This window comes from Lactuca serriola, chromosome 2 (genome assembly GCF_051521515.1).
Source record: "Lactuca serriola cultivar US96UC23 chromosome 2, Lser_US96UC23_V15, whole genome shotgun sequence".
Classification (NCBI taxonomy): Eukaryota; Viridiplantae; Streptophyta; class Magnoliopsida; order Asterales; family Asteraceae; genus Lactuca; species Lactuca serriola.
Genome location: NC_136409.1, coordinates 11,185,001 through 11,207,932, shown reverse-complemented (window position 1 = coordinate 11,207,932; position 22,932 = coordinate 11,185,001). Strand labels below are relative to the sequence as shown.

Here is a 22,932-nt window from a genome sequence, read left to right as displayed (position 1 = left end):
ATGCCCTATTCTCTATTTTGGAAAAGGACCTCTTACGGTAGTTGAAAGTGGAAACTTTCCAGCTAGCGATTGATCCAGTTACCAGAAAGGACAGTTGATAGAAGAAAGAAGAGAGATAAGCTACTATCACTCAAGAACTAGAAGATGGAAAGAAAGAGATTCACTTTGCCAGCCTTGAACTCCTCTTTCTTGGATCGTTGTTTCTGACAGACCGATTAAGACAGATCTAGAGATAGAGCAGCAAGGGAACACTTACCAATACCTACTGTGGATCAGGCTGAAGTGTTGCATCTCCAGCTTCTACTATTGTTGCACCGCCTTGATGCTAGAGGGGCTCTCGGAAAGAGGGGGCAAAGCAAAACGAAGAGGAGGTCGTAGATACGAATCACTCTCTCTCATAGGGCATTTTTCTGTAGTAATGTATTTCAGTCTTGATCGTTGCCCACAGAGCGGTAACGGGTGGAAAGAGCTATGATAGGAGTCGATGCCTTTCTGTCCCGAAAGGCTGAGAGCAAAAGGAGATCGCTTTCGATTCAGGATCAAGCCCAGGAGGTAGCAGTCGTTGGACATGTCCTTTCTTTAAAGTCAAGGTAGGAGAGTGAGATGACTTACTAGGACAGAGCGAGCCAAAGGGAATCAATAGTAGAGTAGACAGAAAGGAAAGATTACGGCTCTTTCCGATAGAGAACCAAAGAGCAGACAAGAGCAAGCCATAGACCTATTCCATATGATAAAGCTACCCATTGAGGGAGCTTAAACCGATGTCCCTATGTGCCGACCGTTACCTTCATAGGACAGAGCGAGCCAAATGGAATCAATAGTAGAGTACACAGAAAGGAAAGATTACGGCTCTTTCCGATAGAGAACCAAAGAGCAGACAAGAGCAAGCCATAGACCTATTCCATATGATAAAGCTACCCATTGAGGGAGCTTAAACCGATGTCCCTATGTGCCGACCGTTACCTTCCTTTCAGATAGGTACTTCCCTGCGTACTATAGTTATCTAATTCTAGTTTCAAGCCATAGGAATCTCGATTTCTTACTAAAGCTAGCGTCTTGACTTGGTGTGAAGTTTTCATAGCATGGGCATGGGGAAAGGACTCTTTGCATGAGTTGGCTGTTTTTCAAGAACTGGTTTGACATGAATCTCTAGAAGGGCTTTCTCTATCTCCTTAGGGTATAGAACTCATCTCGACCAACAAAAGAATGGGAAGAAGGTAGCTAGCAGCTTCCATAGCTATCTGTGATAGGCCACAAGGTGAAGCAGAAGGGAATTCATGGACAAATGTAGCTGTTCGGGAGTCAATAGACTGTTCGGAAGTAACTGATCCCACATTAGCATTAGTAAGGGAAGAGAAAGACCTGATTGACCTAAGGCAAGAAAGTCTAGCCTAGCCTGAATTCGAAGTGCTCTTTTGCATATAGTATAAATGGCCTCTTTTTGTGCATCAGATCCGGGGAGTTATGAAGGAAAAGTCTGAAGCCAATAGGTTGTTTTCAAATGTGCACATGAAGAAGAAATGTTGGGGAGATTAAGTGCCTAGACCTAGCCTTAGATGGAGCAAAGCAGACTGAAGCTGGCTCTAGGAACTGGAAGGAGGTGAGCACCCTAGCGGAGAAAAGAAATGAAACCTAAAACATAAATGGAAGCCTAAGCCTTCACATCCGAGAAAAATCATTAGTTTCCATTGGATAATCTTTTTGACAGGGTTGGCATGGTTAAGGAAGAATATAAATATTTCGCAACTAAATGAATTTAGTCTTGGCTTCTTATTCTTTTATGGGAGACAGGGGCAAGGAACCCACTCTTAGAGCAGGAAGCCCGTAACCATATTAGATTCGTAGCTCGTTAAGGGAAATTCAATCAAGTCAGCTACCATAAAGTCACACCTTTTTCCGATCCTATCTCATCAAAGCTGGGTAACAAAAAGAAGGAACTTTCTAATGAAATGAAAGAACGGCGAAGGAACAGAAATGGGCTCCTTCGGTTACCGTTCTATCCGTTCTAATCCTGACGGTTTTGAATGCTATTGACTTTACCGCTCCAGAATGAGAAGTGGTTTTTTTATTCCGGCCAGATAAAAGTGATCTTTGAAACAGAAATCGACTCAAAAGTAATAGAATAGGCTTGAGAGTAGCTCTTTCCAAATAGGTCGAGTAGCCAATGAAAAGGTGCTCTGTAGTTGGGATTTACACGCACAGCCTTCTCCTATGAGTCAGCCTATGTTATGCGCCTGCCTTTGAGAACCTTTCAGCTGGTTCCCTTCGTCGGCATCATTGAACCTCGTTACCATTTCTAAAAGAATTTAAGGCTCAAAATGAATGGTCAAAGGAATTGATGATTCGTGTTTAGTCTCCGATCTTTTCCTAGTCTTCGAACCAACACTATATAGAGGGGAACAAGCTAAGACATATAGCAAGACTAGAACTCCTATTGCATGCATCGATACTAGACCAGACAAACTAAAGCTAGCCCACTGCATAGTGAAAGTCTCTCTTAATTTCGCATTAGCTTTCAGTGAAACTTCCGTCTATGTAAGAAAAGTCTGAACCTCCCTTACTTTGTGGGCGCACTGACCAAAGACCTACTCCTGCTTAGCGCACGAGACTCACTTATGCCTTGCTTATTTTACGTTCGGGTACTATAAGCATATAGTATATTAGCTCTCTATAGATTCACTCTTTTTCTTAAAAAAAAAATAGAAGGGTAGCTACAGACTCCGTTCCTTATCGCATAGTTTGCTATCCTACCCTACTTCGCTAGCTAGACTATCGCAAGTCATTTACACCAAAAGACCTGGCCATCGCCAACCAAGAGGGGGGAGGGGGATGAACCTACTTCCAAAGGCTACTCGCATTGAACTCTGTCCCCTGACATGACTGCTTATGCAACTATTGTGCTAGAAAAATGGCAGGAGACCACATACCAAGAAAGAGGTTTTACGCAAAAAGGGGCATGGTATATTAGCTAATGTCTCTCAGCAGGATGCCCCACATGGAACCAATCGAAGGAGATGAGAAGGTATCGTAGATTGGGGTAGCAGTAGTTGTTCGTAGTTACTTTATATAAAAAATGGATTGAAGCATCATAAAATAATTAAATTATAATAATGAAATAGAAGAAGAATGAATAAAGATCGGATTTGCTAAATGAAGGTGTAGAAGTGGCTGTAGTCAAACAATAGTAAGGAGAATTCGCTTAGTCATCCGGTTCAGAAGTCTATTTAGTTTCACAAAATGCATATTAATGAGATGAGTTGCTAAACATAGTCAAGTCGTAAGACAAAGAAAAGCGTAGGTAACAATTCGTCTACCGAATAACAAGCAATCCCGTAAAGCAAGACGTGGGATATTTATAATGAATAAGGAAGTCTTACCGTCTGCAAGACCCAACTAAAGCCATCTTCCCTGGGGACTACGAAAACCTTCCATTTTGTGGTTTTGATCCTCTTTTCCATTCTTTCGTTTTATTGTTAGCCATCGGTCGTAGAAAGACTCTTTTTTTGATAGGTGACTCTACCTCTGCTGGAGTCAACCATCAAGGTGATACCTACAGGCTTGTATGTGGGTGTAAAACTAGAATCCGCGAGGCTTGACTTTTTACAGGTTCTACATGGAAACGATTGGACTTAAATATTGATGCAATGTAGCTAGAACATCTAGTGCAGTGACTTGGTGTTTACTACCTTAAGGCATGCCTTAACTCCACTCGATGGGACTTGTTTTCATAAATATTTTTGCTTATGGACTTTATTGACTCGCCTTTACTTTAGGGTATATCTTGTTTGTATAAGTAAAAGAGGACAAGATCACCGTTTTCCACATTTGCTGATGAAACAAGATAAAGAACGGGTTCTCCCTACTTGCATTGAGCGGGATGCTACTTTCTTCTCTCTTTTCGAGATCAATTGACTTCTATTGACCTAGATGGGAGTTGTCTTCTTCGATAGCGGGTTCTACATCCAGCATCCCTCTTGATTTCCGGGAGAATGTAGCCGATTTACTTAGTAAGCTCGGACCTGTCCAATTGCTAGTTTGGTTGGATTTGTTCGTTTCGAAATGCTAGGTTGACATAGAAGAATCCGAAAGGAGATGCATTGAAGAAATGTTAGGGCTGTCCTGCTAGTTGGATAGGCGACTTCTTAATCTTGGAAGAGCATCTTGCAAGGGTTAGAGGTTTTGAAGGATGAGTTGGTATGGAAGATAGAAAGCCACATTTGTACTCGTGACTTAGTGGATCGAAACAACGAGTACAGATTTTCGGATCTTATTATACGTGACCCCGAGGCCCGATTCTGATCTTCTTTTTTGGTAACTGCCGCTTCGATCAAGCGTTAAACTACTACTTATGGATTCGGTCGAGAAAGGTATGGGCTATGGGTCGGTAGGATAATGCTAGGTCAATTCGGTCCACTGTCTCTACTCCCACCTATCCCGCTTAAGGTTATATAGATGAAGCTTGCTTTGGGTCCACCACCTGGAAGAGTATTGAGATTTCTTGCTTTGAAGTGGGGTTGTAGTTAATCGATTAGCTAGTAGGATAAGGTCTAAGCACTAAGGGAACAAGGGGCTAGCCTCAAAACCCTAACACTAAGCTAAGTGAACGACCAGCAGCTAATCGACTAAGTGGACTAGGATTGTTAGTGAGTGAAGCTTTGGGAAAGCTTACGAACGGGTATCCTTTGATTCCCTTTACGGTGGGAAGGAAGAAGCGTAGCGGGACGGGAGGAGTTAATACCGGTTAGCCCCTCGCTTTATTGCTTAGAAGAGTAGTTGGCATTGTCTCTTTTTAGGGACAGTCGATAAAGGAGATGACAGAAGATGGCATTAAATCAACGGCGTAAAGACTTGGATGACTTTATTTAGGCCATGGAACTCTTTTCAATGGCAAGGATAGCTTTCGTCATTTTTTGACTAAAGACATTCAATTTCGATCATTACTCCAGATTCCGTAATCCAACGTGAACTTGCACGACTGAGTTGCACTGCGTTTGCCTAGCTGGGTGAAGGACGTAAAGGAAGAGGGCCGGCAAGTTACTTATTTTTGATTCCCTGATGCATTCAAATAACAAATAAGCATAAGCAGTAAGTAGCGAGGATCACAGAGAGAAGGTGATTCACGATGAAGTATTAATGGGAGACCAACTCCGGGTACTAATAATAGACTTTCTTACAGGTCTTATATCCGAAGCTCGTGTCAAAGTGGGAGGAATTGCTTTCCAGTTCGACGAGAGCTAGATATTTGTTATATCGATGTTAATCTTACTATACCACTTGATATTAGATATTCAAAGATGGTCACTCTATGCTTTTAGCTATTCACTCACTGTACACTAACAGAATCTAAACACTTTCATAGTGTGGTGGATTTATAAAGGTAGGTTGGCTGTGCTTGGGTCTCCTTCTCTTGTGTGCATCTTAACTATTATTGAAAGGATAGGATCAATATGACCTCTGGCTCAAGGCCTTTAGGCTGAGCCCATACATTCGATTCGATCGATCTGACCTATTAACCGATAATAGTAGAGGAGGATTTTTTTGAATTTAATAAATCAAGACTTTCCCTGAGTCACCTATAGTAAGGAGCTCTGAAGCCCCTAGGCAAAGGCTTTGCCTAAGCTCGTCGCAGAAGCCATGACCCAGTTTATATTATAGGGTAGGCGGAAGCCCATAAGGCCCCATGTCCACGGTGCAGCGCCCTCAATCGTTGCTTTGAGAGCAGTTCTAATAGAGAAAGTAGGCATGGAGGAATACCAAAGGTAGCTAAAGGCGTTTGAAAAGCCTGACTCTCTTCTTTAGCAACACTTCAAGCTTCTCTTCCGTCTACCAATCCGCGGTTTGCCATAAATAGCGCTTTCGTTTTTAACTTCGGGTATAGATAGTATCGAATTGCTATAGGCATGTGGGCTTTAAGAGCCTTGGGCTATAAATACTTAAGAAATGGAAGAACTTAGTGGAACCGTAGTATAACCGATAGAAGAGCAAGAGAGAAGATCTATTCATGAATAGATGACCAAAAAGGCCTTGTCACGAGCTGGAGTCGAACCAACACCTCTAGGAAATGAAGACAATCCCAGCGAACTACCATTTCTTTTAATCGTGACTTTGTTCACCCGGTTCGTCATGCACAATCAAAGCAAAACTAAAATGACTACATCCGGTCGCGTTTCCGCTAAAACACTAGAATCCCAAAATGAGTTATTTAAAGATGTATGTGACATAGGCAGGGCCATCTTTTTTGAGCCTTTGTCTCAAGAGATCTAAAAACTTGATTTTTTCTTGGTCCCTTTCTCCCACGTCCACTTCCAATTCCCTCCGGTCCTGTGGGTCACGATGTTGGCCCAAGAAGTCGTTAAATGCTTCTTGGGGGTTGTAAGGGGCCTGGGCGGCCAAGGTAGGATTCTAGGTTAAGACTTTTTGAAAAATTCGTAGACACTCATGTTTGAGTTCTCGGATCTGTAGATCCCTGCTCTCAAACTTGAGTAATCTTTGATACTCTTGCTGGGAGGGAGCTTGCCCCAGCGCAAGTTTGATGTCGGACCAATATTCTCCCTTTTCCTTATCTAGCAGATAGGAGCTACCGTCCCCCTCGAGTCGTGCAATGCGATTCCGCATCGACGATTCCAAGCTACAATTATGGGTAAGGGGGGGCCCGCTTCATCCACCCTTAGGATCACAGAACGAGCCGATGTGCCTTCCATTTCTGGTTCGGGCGAGGGCTCCATCAACACTTTGATGGACTCATCATATAGATTTCAGACCCACTAGCGAATAAAGCCCTCGCAGGAAAACCAATCAAAATAATAATAAAACCGGAACACCCTACTTTAAGTAAAAGTAGCGAGAGAGATCGAACCCCAAAAGAAAGAGTAGCCTTAAAGAATAAGGTATGAACGAACTCCGATTGTCCGCACCGGACCCTAATAACATACAATAAGACCCGTAATACTACAAGGAGAAATAAAGAAAGTAGAGTAGTTCTTACTCTTTTTTGCATTCCTTATTTCTTAAAACCTCGATCTTCAAAGAAAACTGACTCCTCCTACTCCATCTTCTCATTTAGGATAGGATTGTCATTGGTCCTTCTTTCACTAATGATCTAATGATCTCACCATTTTCTAGTAGTTCTCGCTGCTAGCTCGCGGAGTGACATAACGGGAAAGAATTCACCCTTTCGCTTGCATGAGCAACGGCCCCTAGCACCCCGAGCAAGCGCCTTTAGTGTTCCCGACCGCCTGCCTTTCGGCCTTAGCGTTCCAAACAACCAGTAATGTGACCGATCTGTGTTCAAAACAACCGATGACGCTAGCTACGAGTCGTGGGGCCCCCTAACGCCGAAGAAAAAAAAAGGAGTAGTGCTATAACGACGAGTGGTGTGGTCCTAACAACCTAATATGGTAAAGACAACTCGTAGTGGTCCTAACTACTAGCAACAACCACTACGGCAAGCGCCACAACGACGATAACGCTAGACCATAATATGTAGGCTTGCGAAGCAACGACTCCCTTGGTAACCTTGCTCCGCAACCATCGAGTCGTTCTTACCAAACAAAAGACAACTAGTGCTCCCAAAGATGGAAGAACGACATGCGACGGAACAAGATGGTAAAGCAACCACTCGTTGTCGTTTAGTTGTCCGTCACTCGTAGTCTCTGCGTCATAGGTGGTTGTTAGGAAGGGTTTGACAACGTAACAGACAACTAGGTAGTTACTACACAACACATATTAGCGTGGTGCAACAATGGAATGACTAGTAGTCTACGACTAGTAGTGTTACGGAACAACTACCCGTCGAGTGGTAATAACGACAACTACAGTAGGTTTGACAGAAGCGTTAGGATGACTGGTTCTCGTAGTTGTATTGCCCTAACGCAACGACTCAAACAACTACGAGTGCTCCCAAGACGATGAGATGCATGCGCTATACCGTCGAGTATTGCTTGCGAAGCAACCAAAACTCGTTGTAGGTCCTCTCCTTACATTACAGTCGAGTAGCTTTCACTCCTTTGCTTGCAATGTGCGGTTGGTTTACCTAACGCATGGCTTCCCCAACGCCAATAGTCGCATGAGTTCTCCTAGACCGGAACCCATGCCTTTAAACAAACTGCATGATGCGTTCCGGAGTTGCCGTAGTTCTGTTACCGCCTTGTCGTCTTGGGTTGGGAAGGATACGACAGGATCAATTCAAGGACACTCAATTTCAAGCTCAATTTTAGGCTTTCGAAGCTCTGATGCTTTTTATCGCATTTGTTCTCTCTTTTGTTTACCTATCATTTTCACTTTCTTTAACCGTACGTAGGTAGCTCTTCGTTCGTTCGGCAGAGTCGTAGAGCTATCTACTTGGTCGCAACTGGCTCTACTACGCTAGGTTCTCCCTATGGCGCTACGCATCGTTCCCTTCGGTCGAGCGAATCCCATTGTTCCGGTCCGACAATCCCTATGTCTGAGGTCGAGCAGCTACGCTCTCGTTGGTCAGGGTTAGATCCTCATATGTCGCCACTCTCGTCACTGGGCGTTCTCACTTTTTCCTTGTTATCTCAGGACACTCTGCCAGGTTGTTCCTTGTTGACCGACCTTGTGATTTTCATTATAGAATGTAGTGCCTAACAGTTTAAAGGAACGGGTGAAGTCTCGGGATCCGCTCTAGTCAAGTAAGAGATTTCCCCTGTAGAGTAGTCTCCGTATGAGTCCATGGGCTAAGGTGCAATTTCCTTCTTAGAGCCAGTAACTTCGTACTTTAAATTGGAGAAAAAATAGTTCCAGAGGCATCTTCCATTCATCTCTATTTTGGTTTTTCTGCACCATATTTTGATCTCCCCTTTCTTCGATCCGGAATTCCCAACAAATCGTTGACTCCTCGAATACAATGGGATTTCACACCTACCGAATCTTTCACTCTACCTCCTCTTATTAAGACTATAGAATGTTCCTGCGAATTATGACCTTCCCCCAGAATGTGAGCAAATATATCATGTCGATTGCTCAACCATACTTTAGCTATCTTATGTGCAGCTGAATTCGGTTTTTTCGGTGTTCTCGTTGGTACACGCGGGCGTACTCCTTGCTTCTGGGGACATTGATCCGAAGCTCGAGTATGGTCCGTGCGCCGTTTTTCTTCTCTACCATGACGAATCAATTGATCTAATGTAAGCATTGGTCATTGTTTCTTTCTTTTGTCCTTCACCCCGATTTTTCCCCTGTAATGTAACTAGTGTTTACTCCCGATCCGAAGCACCCCTTTTCCACTCATAGAGAGATCCAATCGTCAAAATCAATAAAAAGGCCATCATGGACCAAGATCCAAAGGGATCAATCTTGTTGGGAGGTACTGCCCAAGGAAAGGAAAAGGTGACTTACTATCAGCCCTACCAAACAACATCTACCTACACAAGCTCGATTAGGAGATAGGGAGGATCCAAAAGAAGTACGAAATTCCGATTCTTTAGAGAATAAGATCGGTTCTATTAAGGGCATGTCGTATTGATGACCAAGAAGACTCTGGAGAAGAGGCAAGCTTCAACCCTCCCCAAGACAATAGAGCCATCATTGTGGGGAGGGTAAAGAGAATCCAACGCAAAGCGGCCTTTCATTCCCTTGTTTCGTCGTAGCACACCCCTCCCACAAGCACCCCCCGGCTCAGGGCGGACCAGAAAAGGTCTTTCATTTCCCCCCCTGAGTCGGCCCTTGCCGCCTTCCTTAACAAGCCCTCGAGCCTCCTTTGCGCTGCCTTCCTAATACAAGCCGCCGAGTTGACCCCGAAGGCCGAATTCTATGGTAGAGAATGATGTAATAATAATTGGGCCATGAGAGACTTTTTTTTTAAGTATTGCAAAAGAAAGGGCCTGCTGATAGAGCTGGGCGGGGAGGTGATACTAGTTATCAGGTCAGAGAGAGACTTGGCCCGTAAGCTGGCCCCCTTAAAAAGCCATTACTTAATAAGGATTTGTTACGGGCGATATGCCGACGACTTACTACTAGGAATCGTGGGTGCCGTAGAGCTTCTCATAGAAATAAAAAAAAAAACTTCTCGCCCACTTCCTACAATCCGGCCCGAACCTTTGGGTAGGCTCTGCAGGATCAACAACAATAGCTGCAAGGAGTACGGTAGAATTCCTCGGTACGGTCATTCGGGAAGTCCCTCCGAGGACGACTCCCATAAAATTTTTGCGAGAGCTGGAGAAGCGTCTACAAGTAAAGCACCGTATACATATAAGTGCTTGCCATCTACGCTCCGCCATTCATTCCATGTGTAACATCCCCCTCTGGCACATATCACAATATTGTCCGCTTTGGGCCACTCGGCACGAGGACTTCCCAGGGGGTCACCCATCCTGGTACTACTCCCGCCCGAGCACGCTTAACTGCAGAGTTCTTATTGGATCTGCTGCCCTCACGGCTTTAAAACGCGTTGTGATAGAGAAGGTATCCACACCCCTTATAAGGAATGCTTAGTTCTCCCTCCTCAGGGTCTCCAGCACCTCCCTCAGATGCTCCTCCTGAGTCTTGGAATAAACCAAGATGTCATCGATAAAGACTATCACAGACCGATCCAACATCGGTCTGCAAACACGGTTCATGAGATCCATGAACGCGGCAGGAGCATTGATGAGCCCAAAAGGCATCACCACAAACTCATAGTGGCCATAACGTGTCCGAAACGCGGTCTTCTGCGTATCCTCCTCCCTGACTCTCATCTGATGATAACCCGAATGCAAGTCAATCTTGGAGAACCAAGAGGCTCCCTGAAGCTGGTCAAAGAGGTCATCAATCCTCGGGAGTGGGTAACGGTTCTTCACCATCACCTTGTTCAACTCTCGGTAATCTATACACATCCGATGCGACCCATCCTTCTTCTTCACGAATAGAATCGGGGCTCCCCAAGGCGAACTGCTCGGACGAATGAATCCCTTGTCTAGCAGCTCCTGCAGCTGCGTAGACAACTCCTGCATCTCGGGAGGAGCCAACCGATACGGTGCTTTGGCTATCGGAGCCGCACCGGGAATAAGGTCAATCCTGAACTCCACCTGTCGCTTCGGAGGTATCCCAGGTAGTTCCTCCGGGAAAACATCTGCAAAATCTCGAACCATCGGGACCTCATTCACGGTCGCCTTACCCGCCTCCCGGGTATCCATCACATACGCGACATAGCCCGCGCATCCCTACTGAAGATAGCGCTTAGCCCTCGCTGCTGAACATACAGTGGGTCCACACTGCGGCCGTTCGCCATGAATCACTAACTCTCCCCCGCTTGGGGTCCTGACTCGCACTAGGGCTCAACCAATCCATGCCAATAATCAGCTTGTTCCCACGCAATGGAATGGGAACCAAGTCTACCAGGTAACGCTCCTCAAACAGGCGTAGAACGCAATCTCGAAACACCATCGATGCTCGCACCGATCGATCATCAGCAATCTCTACCTCTAACGGGCAATCTAACTCGCCTGAAGTCTCATGAAACCCCTTGGTAAGTGCAAGAGAGACGAACGATCGGGATGCACCCGAGTCGGACAATACCTGAACTGGGATGTTGTTCACATGGAACGATCCTAATGCATATATATACACATGGAGCACATATCAATATCATAACATCATAACACAAAAGATAGAAGGAAAGAATCATACCCGTCACCAAATCGGGTGCGGCGCGTGCCTCCTCGGTAGTCAGCTGGAATGCTCGGCTCCTCACCACCGGAGCCTTTGCCTTGCCCTGACGGCCATCCGTGATCCGCAGGGTCGCTGGAGCTGGCGCCTTCACCGGCATTGAAACTGTCAACAGGGGGCAATTGGCCTTCTTGTGGCCCCTCTGGTTGCAGTGGAAACACAGCAACTCTGATGTCTGAATAACTGCTGCAGGAGCAGTGCAATCCCTGCTGATGTGACCAAACATGCCGCACTTGTAGCAGCCTGATGATCCCATCCTGCACGCCCCCTCGTGCGGCCTGCCGCACTTCCTGCAGCGGCCCGGTCCTGACTGGCCTTTCGGCCTCCCATCTGATCCCTTGGGCTTCTTCCTCGAAGCCCCTCCTGCATGTCCCTCCTATAATTTCCGTTTCCGGATGTGCTCCAAATCTATCTCCCTCTCCCTCGCCCTGGCGATCATAGAGTCCAAGGTAGGGCAAGCCGAAAAGCTAACGTGCTCCCGGATGTCAGCTCGAAGCATATCGTGATAACGAGTCCTCCTCATATCCTCGTCACCAGCATACTGGGGCACCAACAAAGCCCTCTCCCGGAACTTGGCGGTGATCTCCGCCACAGTCTCCGTCGTCTGTCTCATATCCAGAAACTCCCTGGCCAGCTGCTGAAGCTCGACAGCCGACGCAAACTCTGTCCTGAACCTGGTCACAAAGTCTGACTAGGACATAGCCTCGATAGCTGAGGCTCCCAACGAGTCACCCACTGACTCCCACCAATCCCGGGCTCGATCCCGTAAACACCCCGCTGCATATCTCACCTTCGACCCCTCGGGGCAGAAGCTAGTAAACTGTGCAGACTCGATGTCTGCAATCTATCGCCTAGCAGCAATGGGGTCCTTTACCCCATGGAAATCCGGCGCACCACTGCCCCTGAAGTCCTTGAAGGACAGTGTGCGTGACCCCGACTGGCCAGATGCCAAATCGCTCCTGAATGCCCGCAGGCGATCCTCCATCAACTCCATGATCCCTTCCTTGATCGACCCGAAGATAATGGGAGTCGACTCAAGGATACCCCTGGTGATCTCTGATGCAATGAACTCACGTATTCCCTCATCTACCAGCTCGGAACCTGATCCCGAGCCTGACCCCTCTCCAGAACCGCCGTCCACCGGCCTCGATTGAAGTACCACCATTCTGCAATACATCACAATAATCATTAGATATACTGATGCTCCCCTAGGGATCATAGCTACTTACAAGTTACGTGGTCTTGTCTTGGCCTTCCTTGGTTCGGGTACGGATCCTCTGCTTTCAGTAGTACGGGCCCATACTACCTTCCACATCTATCCGTACCTTCTTCAAAGACTGCCTCGACTCCACCAGATCCCTTACACTAAGGCTGGTTATTACTATAATCATCCCGGGCTCGCCCTAGGGAAATCTCCGGCTCCACTCGATTCAATCCTCAGCTGCTGCAGGCCTCCTTGTAATGCCAATTAGCCATCACCCGAACACCATCACATGCGACGAGACTCAGATAATCCTTCGAGTACCCGACTCGTCCCTACAACGGTTGGTCTCAAACAAGAGATGCGCAGTAGGATCAGATCCGGTACTCTAAGATTATTCAATTCTGATCACATGTGGTGTGACGTATTCGCCTAATGGCTAATTCCCATTATTCGGAGTCCCACGTAGCACGAAGCAAGCAGCATTCGGACAAGGGAAACGACTTCAAACAATTCCGCTCTCATAAAGAGGAACTGAACTAGCACACCGTGTTAGCTTATACTACTAGGCATACCCTAACAGGCTACCCTACCGCTGTCTACACTATACAAGCATGCAATTCACATATAGGTGGAACACATAAGGCAGGCACATAAGGAATCATTCCTAGATTCTTAGTCCTATTCTAGCATGCTGTTCTACAAGAGCTGATAAACATAACATAAATTGGTATGGGTACTTTGGGGAATACTTACTTGAGCTCGGCCGGTCGTGCACATCACACACACTTTTGTTGTTTCTTAAACTCTTTTCTCCTTGTTAGAAATCATTTTCTTTCAAAAAAAAATCTTTTAATCCCTAGATTTGAGTTCAGACACCCCCAAAGGTGAGTCCGAATCCCTCAAACCACGGCTCTGATACCAACTTGTAACGACCCAATTTTTACGTCCGAAAATTTCGTTCGAAAACATTACTTTAGAAAACGTTGGCAATTAAAAACATTGTTTGATCAAACCATAACATAACATAAACCATGTCTAAAAACCAAACCATACAACCCATCAAAATATCAGAATACAAATCCCAGTGAATCTCGTAAATGCGGAAACCAGAGTGTGTGCATGAGGTGCTGCTACCGCGCCAGCTCCTTCCCCTTCGTGAAGAGGTACCTGAAAACAAAATTGTAAAACGTAAGCACAAAGCCTAGTGAGTTCCCCCAACGTACTACATACCATATAAACACATAACATGCATCTTGCCAGGCTATTCTGGGGTGCCTGACTACCCGGTACGGCCATTCTGGGGTGCCGACCTACCCATAAGGCCATTCTGGGGTGCCATCCTACCCGTGTCAAGCCATTCTGGGGTGCTGACTACCCATGTGAAGCCATTTTGGGGTGCTGACTACCCATCGGTCCAAACAACCAATCCTCGGGGACTGGTCCCCTCTTACTACTTCTATCGCATAACATAACAGGCTAATCATACAAACATATCATCACATACTGTCAAACATTTTTGGGGTGTCTGACTACCCTGCGGTCCTAACAACCGAACTCTACTACTATCGCATATAACGTATCATGCTAGCATATAACATATCAGGTAATAGCAAACCCAGATGATATCACAAAGACAATCATCTATCATACGTCTCCTACTGGTGGGCCGGCATTGTGGCCTTAGACCCACCCCTACTGGAAGGTAACTCACCTCAAAGTAGCTACTGAACTGATCGGGAACTGACTGACTGTTGCTGCTGCTCCGGGAATCCTCCGGCTCAAGGAAAACGTTGAGATGACACAAAGATGCCTGGCCTCCTTCTCCTCTTCTTGATCTACTCTTCTTTCTCCTCAAAATCTTCAAGAACACACCAAAACACTTAATCTCTCAAGGAAATAAGGGTATAAACGATGTTGGGAGCTCTGAGGGTGAATGGGGGCGAGTTTGGGGCGGAAATGAGGGTTTAAATAGGGTGCAAACCCTTGAAATTTAGGGTTTCATCCAGCAGCGGTGACTCGCCGAGTCCAGGATGTGGACTCGCCGAGTCGCCAACTTAAATGTGTCCTGAGTCTCATCCCTACTCGGCGAGTCAGACCTATGACTCGCCGAGTCCAAGGCTAAAATGGGAAAATACTCATATAAGATTTACATACCAGGAACCAAGTGTTACACCAAGTTTAGGAACCTAGGTAATAGTATTCCGATCAAAGAGCTGACGAAGGGGATGACCAGAACAGGGAGTGTACTGGACTCGGTTCAACTAGCGGACACTATTGGAACAGCTGGAGTAAGAAGTTCCCTAGTGAGTGTTTTATAGGGGACCGTCAAGCACATTCGGCAAGGATCAAGGGCGATCTCATTGTTTCATAGTTCAGGTTGGAGTAAGGTGCCATCGGACGTCCAATAGGCAGTCTCATGATCGGGCATGAGTGTCCAGAAGTTGTCATTGTATACTCCCGTGGGTCGGAAGGCGGCGGGGGAAGGAGAGGGAGACTGGGTGAGATCTATCAGAAGGGAATTCCCCATACAAATAGAGGCGCCTATCAAAAAGATACTCCGAAGGTGTAACGACCCAAAAATCATGACTAAAATTTCTTTTAAACATTACTAAAAATAGATTTATAACAATATATCATAAGTCAAACATAACTTTTGAGTATTAAATTCAAAACATAATATCATCATCAGAGTCAAACATTCCCAGGCTAACTGACTATGGTGTGTGCTCTGCAATCTTCCCGAGCTCCTCTTTTGAAAACCGAGTACCTGAAACCAAAACTGAAAACCGTAAGCACGAAGCTTAGTGAGCTCCCCCAATCTACCACATACCACACAAAACATATAAAGCACATATTGGGCCTTGCCCACTGCATCAGACTGAAGTCCGGAAACTGACTGGGACCTTGTCCCCTGCATCGGACCGAAGTCCGGGCTAACTGGGGCCTTGCCCCCTGCATCGGACCGAAGTCCGGACTAACTGACTGGGACCTTGTCCCCTGCATCGGACCGAAGTCCGGACTAACTGACTGGGACCTTGTCCCCTGCATCGGACCGAAGTCCGGGCTAACTGGGGCCTTGCCCCCTGCATCGGACTGAAGTCCGGACTAACTGACTGGGACCTTGTCCCCTGCAACGGACCGAAGTCCGGGCTAACTGGGACCTTGTCCCCTGCATCGGACCGAAGTCCGGGCTAACTGAACAGAACATAGCATAAACATATCAACTAGCATGAACACACGTATACTGCATACTACTTCGGGCCGTAGCCCGGAACACATAACACATAAATCCTGTCTGAGCCACGAAGGCATCAAACATACTAACTACTATATCAGATCAACATCCGAGAACTACTGCTAGCTAAACGGGCCGGCATTGTGGCCTTAGACCCATTCCTACTGGAAGAAGACTCACCTGAACTGCTGAGCCCTGCTGATAAACCTCTGGCTGCTACTCGACAATCCCCTGAACCGCTGCTCCTCTAGCTCTCCGAGCTATCAATATACATATAACACTTAGTCTGCCATCAACTAAGTCAACTCTGGTCAAAGTCAACCTTCCAGGTCAACCCTACTCACCGAGTCTTCCTAAAGACTTGCCGAGTTCATAAGCTCAGGGTCCTTCTTATTCGCGACTCGACTCGCCGAGTCAGTCCATGACTCGCCGAGTCCAACTAGTTCCATGACCGGTCCTGTCCAACTCGCTGAGTCACCACCCGACTCACTGATTCGAGTCTCAACTCAAAGGGTTTAGGGTTTCGCGATCTGACTCGCCGAGTCCAAGAACAGACTCGCCGAGTCCAAGACAATCTTCAACCAACTCGTCGAGTTGTTCATCCAACTCGCCGAGTCCATGCCTAACTTCATCCGACTCGACGAGCTGTTCATCCTACTCGTCGAGTTCCTCCTCATCTTCAAGCTACTCGCCGAGTCCACTCGAAGGACTCGCCGAGTCCATTAAGATCCACTTACATGCAGAGGACTTCCGAGTCATGCATGAGCTCCAAACTATAGATCTACCCTCCCCAAGCCTATTTCCCACGTAAAGTTGCAACCTTTACGTGTAGAGAGTGAGATCTAGGCAAAATACACCCATAGCTAAGGTTTAGGACCAAGAGACTCCAATTTCCACCCAATGGCTGATACTTTATGGGATTACATACCAAAATAAACATGGATCTGAGGTAGCAACCTCAGATCTGGACCTCAAGCTCAAGATTGGTCTTAAACATGGCTTAAAAGCCCCAAAACTCATAACCAAGGAAAAATATGGAGGAGAGAAACGAATTGATACCTTCCAATGCTCTGAAATGCTTCCCAAACTTCAGATCCAAAGCCACTCCCTGATGCTTCAAGGATTCCCACTTCTTCTTCTTCCTTAAACCCACTCAAAATGGCTAGAAGCTTGAATGAACACAATGGGGGCTTAAGGTGCGGCGTTCTGGGTGCAAGAGGCTGTAAAGGAGTCCTAGGAAGAAGATTAAGATGCTTATATAGGCTCCAAGCCCCGGATTTAGGGTTTTCCTCGCACAGACCAGACTCGCCGAGTCCACTTGGCCGACTCGTCGAGTTGGTCACTTTCTTATCGACCCGGATCCCGCTCCGACTCGCCGAGTCCTTCCTTTGACTCGTCGAGTGCCTCTTAAATTTAGGGTTTCCTTCACTTTCTTGGCTTTCAAAATCCTGGGTGTTACAACTCTCCCCCACTTAAACTGAACTTCGCCCTCGAAGTTTACCATGGTCAACTGCCTGCGAACTGCCTCCAACTCTTTGTCTGGAAAATCCCTCACCCTTTTGCCCATCACTCCGGCCACTCACAGCGTCGATCACTACCGATAGAACATACTAAATCCTTCTCTTTCCCATAATCTCCTCAACGTTACTTCCTCCGACTGAAAATCCTGCTGTCTCCCATTCGCCTACCGGATGTACTGAGACTACTCTGGTCTAACCAATCCCCCTATATCTGAGTTACCGGACTCCCACCGGTCACTACACTCCATCGCAAACTCCTAGTCTCTTCCAGCGACTCCTAAAGATACTTCGATTATCTATAACTGTTCTATCCATCCTGCCGCTCTTACCGAAACGATGCTGCTGGAACCAGCTTGCTTTTATCCCACCTGATTACTCATCTCCTACTTACTCGAGTCTTTCCTCCTGAATGAAAAGCTACCTGCCTAGCCATCCCTACAAATCACTTATACTCGGCAAAAGGCTCAACTGATCCTGCTGAGAGGGATTTGCCAATTCCAAATCAACCAACTATACCGACAGCACTTGCATTCCAACGCAAAAACAATACTGACCCAGAACCCTGAAACCTTCCAAACACTGAACTGCCTGCAATACTGAACATGCCTGAAACACTAAACTGACTGAAACACTGAACCGACTGAGACGCTGAACGGCCTGAAACACTGAACTGACTGAAACACTGAGCTGCCTGAAACACTGAACTCCAACCCAACTGTGGAGTCAAGGGACTCCTCACTTAGTCTCTTCCACGACTTCTGAACGAAATCTTCCTCTAGGACTAGTTTCCACTAGCTATTCTGTTACTGTGGCTCTCGCAACCTTCCGATCCAACCGATCGGATCCATACGTCACATCCTGACATCATTAATTCCACAACTAACAACATATTGGCTCCCAGACTGACGGTAGCCCACAACATACCCGAACCCCAATGGTCCACTGCGACTCTGATCTCATAACTGATGTGACGATCCAAAGCCCAAATTGCTAACTTAGCCGTAACTGATCCCTTTGGGAATTCCGAAAGCTAACCCGTGGATTCCCATATCCTCACTGCTGCACCCGAACTGGTGGGTACAACTGCTTTCCCGCGTCTAACACGCGCTCATGCTACCTACCAATCTGATAAAAGGCTGCGACTACGCTTGCGGACCTACAACTCTCTAATACTATCTGGCTGCTAGTGGATGCTACGGCTACCCCCGCAGACTTACAACACTACTACTGCTATCTGACTGCTAGTGAATGCTACGGCTACCCCCGCAGACTTACAACACTACTACTGCCATCTGACTGCTAGTGGATGCTACGGCTACCCCCGCAGACTTACAACACTACTACTGCCATCTGACTGCTAGTGAATGCTACGGCTACCCCCCGCAGACTTACAACACTACTACTGCTATCTCGAGAACATCCTGACTACCCCTAGTTCCGCTAGTGATTCCTCATCCCGATTTCTCAAACCAGCCCTCAGTCTTTGAATTCTGCATCATCCTCGACATCTTATATCCTTGATATACTTAGCGCTTCGTCGAGGAATTCTTCGGCTTGGTTCCCAAACCAACCGTCTATTAGTCCGGATACAAGAAGTTATTGTTGGGAAGTTTCCAACCTCCCAACTCCTGAATCTACGCAACCTGCATGCTGCCTTGGACACTGGCTACTAATACGAAAACATCTCTTGTTACCCGCTCTCAGGATCTTCATTCTGACTCTCATGCGTCCGACAGGTGGTCCTCCATTCCTGGATTCCCAACCAGCTTCTAACCATCTCGGTTACATGAACTAGCTGCTGGGAAAAGTTCTCGAACTCCCAATTCTGAACTTCTCAATCCATCCATCACTGTGCTACTACCATTTCTTTTCGGAGGCTACGCACTCGTTCTGGGTCTACGTGTCTCTTATCCATGAATACTCGGAGGGTTCTCCCCCACTTCGATCCTGCTTACCCCTTGCTGATTCACACTCAAAAGAGATCATGATCTTCACTACCATTCCGGAACATCTACTAGGGAACCCAAGCCTGCCAGGTAGGAATTTAACCAATCCATCCCAATCACTAACCACTCCGAACTAGTGGAACGAACCAAATCTCTCTCAACCATGCTACAGTTACTGCATCCTCCGAAACCTTCTCCATAAGAGCACTTCCCCTAACTACCAACCGATTATCCGAGGTATGCAAATGGCATATAACATAATCACAAGCAAGCCACACTATAACACAACACTTATACCACAATTTGATGCAGAACCATAACAATATAATCATGACATAAGCTGACAGAAAAACAAAAGTTACGTACCTTCATTACTCAGTGCTGCTCGAATCCCTGCTGAAATCTACTGGAAAACTCGGCTCTGAGCCGTAGGCACCCTTGCCGGGCCTCGACAATTGCTGGCGGTACTCGAAGTCCCAAGGGCAGGAGCTGGCACCTGCCCTGCTGGATACAAACTCGGACAGTGGGCCTTCCTGTGGCCCCACTGACTGCAATGGAAACATAACGGCTCAAGCCCCTGGGCGATGGTAACAACACAGTCTCTGCTAAAATGACCGATCTGGCCGCACTTGAAACACCCAACATCGCCACCACTTCTACGCCTACACACACCCATGTGTGTCCTTCCGCACTTCCCGCATCGACTGCGGCTCTGATAGTTCCTCGTCCTCAAATCTGGACCCTTGGGCCTCTTACCCGAACCTGTGGCTACCTGAGTCTCATCAATTTTCCTTTTCCCTTCTGACTCCCTGCCCGACTCTCGCTCCTGTGTTACCCCAACGGCAACGCCTGCTAACTGAACAACAGATGTCTGATCCTGAAGCCTCGCTATCATTCTATCAGTGATCCTCACGACCATGTCGGGCAGATCCTCGCGAATGGCTCGCGAAACTTCCTCAACTATCCAATCATGCAATGGTCTCTCTTGGAGACAGAATTCCCCACTCACCCCTGCCCCCTGACGGCAGGAACTAGAAATGGGATCCCCCTCCCTGATGGATCCCTGAACTCCATAAGATTCGGGACCTAGACGAGCCCCAATCTGTCCTGAAGCTAACCCGGCCTTAAAGGCCTCAAGATGACTGTCCATGATCTCCACAATGGCCTCTCTAACCGAACCGAAAATCACTGAAGTCTGATCAATGATGTTGCGCGTAATCTCTGTGGAAATGAAATCCCTCATCTGATCATCAAGCTGCCCGGCTCTGAAGCCCGAGCCAGACCCCTCCTCGACACCTGAACTGCTAACTGGTATCTCGCGCAACGTCACCATGCTGAACATATAACAAAATCCTGATCAATTTACATACTACTGCTGAGGAATTTCTCGCATACTCTACTAGTTCCTTGATTTTGCCTCGGCCCCTCTTGAATCGAATACGGATCCTCTGCTTTCAGTAGTATGGGCCCCTGCTACCTTCCACATCTATCCGTACTTTCCTCAAGAGTTACCTCAACTCCACCAAGTCCCCTTTACTCTTCAACTGATCTCTGCTACTCTCATCCTAGGCTTGCCCTAGGGAATCTCTGACTCTTACTCAAACCAGTCCTCAGCTGCTGAAGGCCTCCTTGTTATGCCAATTAGCCACCACCTGAATACCATCACATGTAATGAGGCTCGGATAATCCTTCGAGTAAAAGTCTCGTCCCTACAACGGTTGGACTCAAACGAGAGCTGCGCAGTAGGGCCAAATCCAGCACTCTGAGATTATTCAAACCTGCTCACATGTGATGTGACGTATTCACCTAATGGCTAAATCCCACCACTCGGAGTCCCACAAAGCACAAAGCAAGCAGCATTCGGATAAAGGAGACATACTCAGGCAAAACTATTCTCATAACGAGAAACTACACTAGCATACAATGCTAAGCTCATGCTACCAGGCATAACCTAAACAGGCTATCCTACTGCTGTCTACTCAATACTAGCATGCAATTCTCATAAAGCTGAACACATAAAGCAGGCACATAAGGCATCATCCTAGATCCTTAGTCCTATTCTAGCATGCTGTTCTACTGAAGCTGGAACTGAAACTGAAACTGAAACCGATACTGATAATCATAATATAACTTGTATGGGTAAATTGGGAGTACTTACTTGAGCTCGGCTGATTGCATGCACCACACCCTTTTCTCTTTTCAAAACTCTTTTTGCTTTTTCTAAAAATTGTTTTCTTTTCTCAAAATTCTTTTGTAACTACGATTTTTCTTTTGAAAACTATATACCACTTCCTTAGTTTGAGTTCAAACACACTCAGGAGTGCGCCCGAATCCCTCAAACCAAGGCTCTGATACCAACTTGTAACGACCCAAAAATCATGACTAAAATTTCTTTTAAACATTACTAAAAATAGATTTATAACAATATATCATAAGTCAAACATAACTTTTGAGTATTAAATTCAAAACATAATATCATCATCAGAGTCAAACATTCCCAGGCTAACTGACTATGGTGTGTGCTCTGCAATCTTCCCGAGCTCCTCTTTTGAAAACCGAGTACCTGAAACCAAAACTGAAAACCGTAAGCACGAAGCTTAGTGAGCTCCCCCAATCTACCACATACCACACAAAACATATAAAGCACATATTGGGCCTTGCCCACTGCATCAGACCAAAGTCCGGAAACTGACTGGGACCTTGTCCCCTGCATCGGACCGAAGTCCGGGCTAACTGGGGCCTTGCCCCCTGCATCGGACCGAAGTCCGGACTAACTGACTGGGACCTTGTCCCCTGCATCGGACCGAAGTCCGGACTAACTGACTAGGACCTTGTCCCCTGCATCGGACCGAAGTCCGGGCTAACTGGGGCCTTGCCCCCTGCATCGGACCGAAGTCCGGACTAACTGACTGGGACCTTGTCCCCTGCATCGGACCAAAGTCCGGGCTAACTGGGACCTTGTCCCCTGCATCGGACCGAAGTCCGGGCTAACTGAACAGAACATAGCATAAACATATCAACTAGCATGAACACACGTATACTGCATACTACTTCGGGCCGTAGCCCGGAACACATAACACATAAATCCTGTCTGAGCCACGAAGGCATCAAACATACTAACTACTATATCAGATCAACATCTGAGAACTACTGCTAGCTAAACGGGCCGGCATTGTGGCCTTAGACCCATTCCTACTGGAAGAAGACTCACCTGAACTGCTGAGCCCTGCTGATAAACCTCTGGCTGCTACTCGACAATCCCCTGAACCGCTGCTCCTCTAGCTCTCCGAGCTATCAATATACATATAACACTTAGTCTGCCATCAACTAAGTCAACTCTGGTCAAAGTCAACCTTCCAGGTC

General features: G+C 46.7%; 1 pseudogene; it reads left to right on the top strand.

Moving 5' to 3' along the window:
• Positions 1–9,803: 9,803 nt before the first annotated feature.
• Positions 9,804–22,932, top strand: part of LOC145085974 (uncharacterized) — a 14,646-nt pseudogene continuing 1,517 nt past the window's right edge.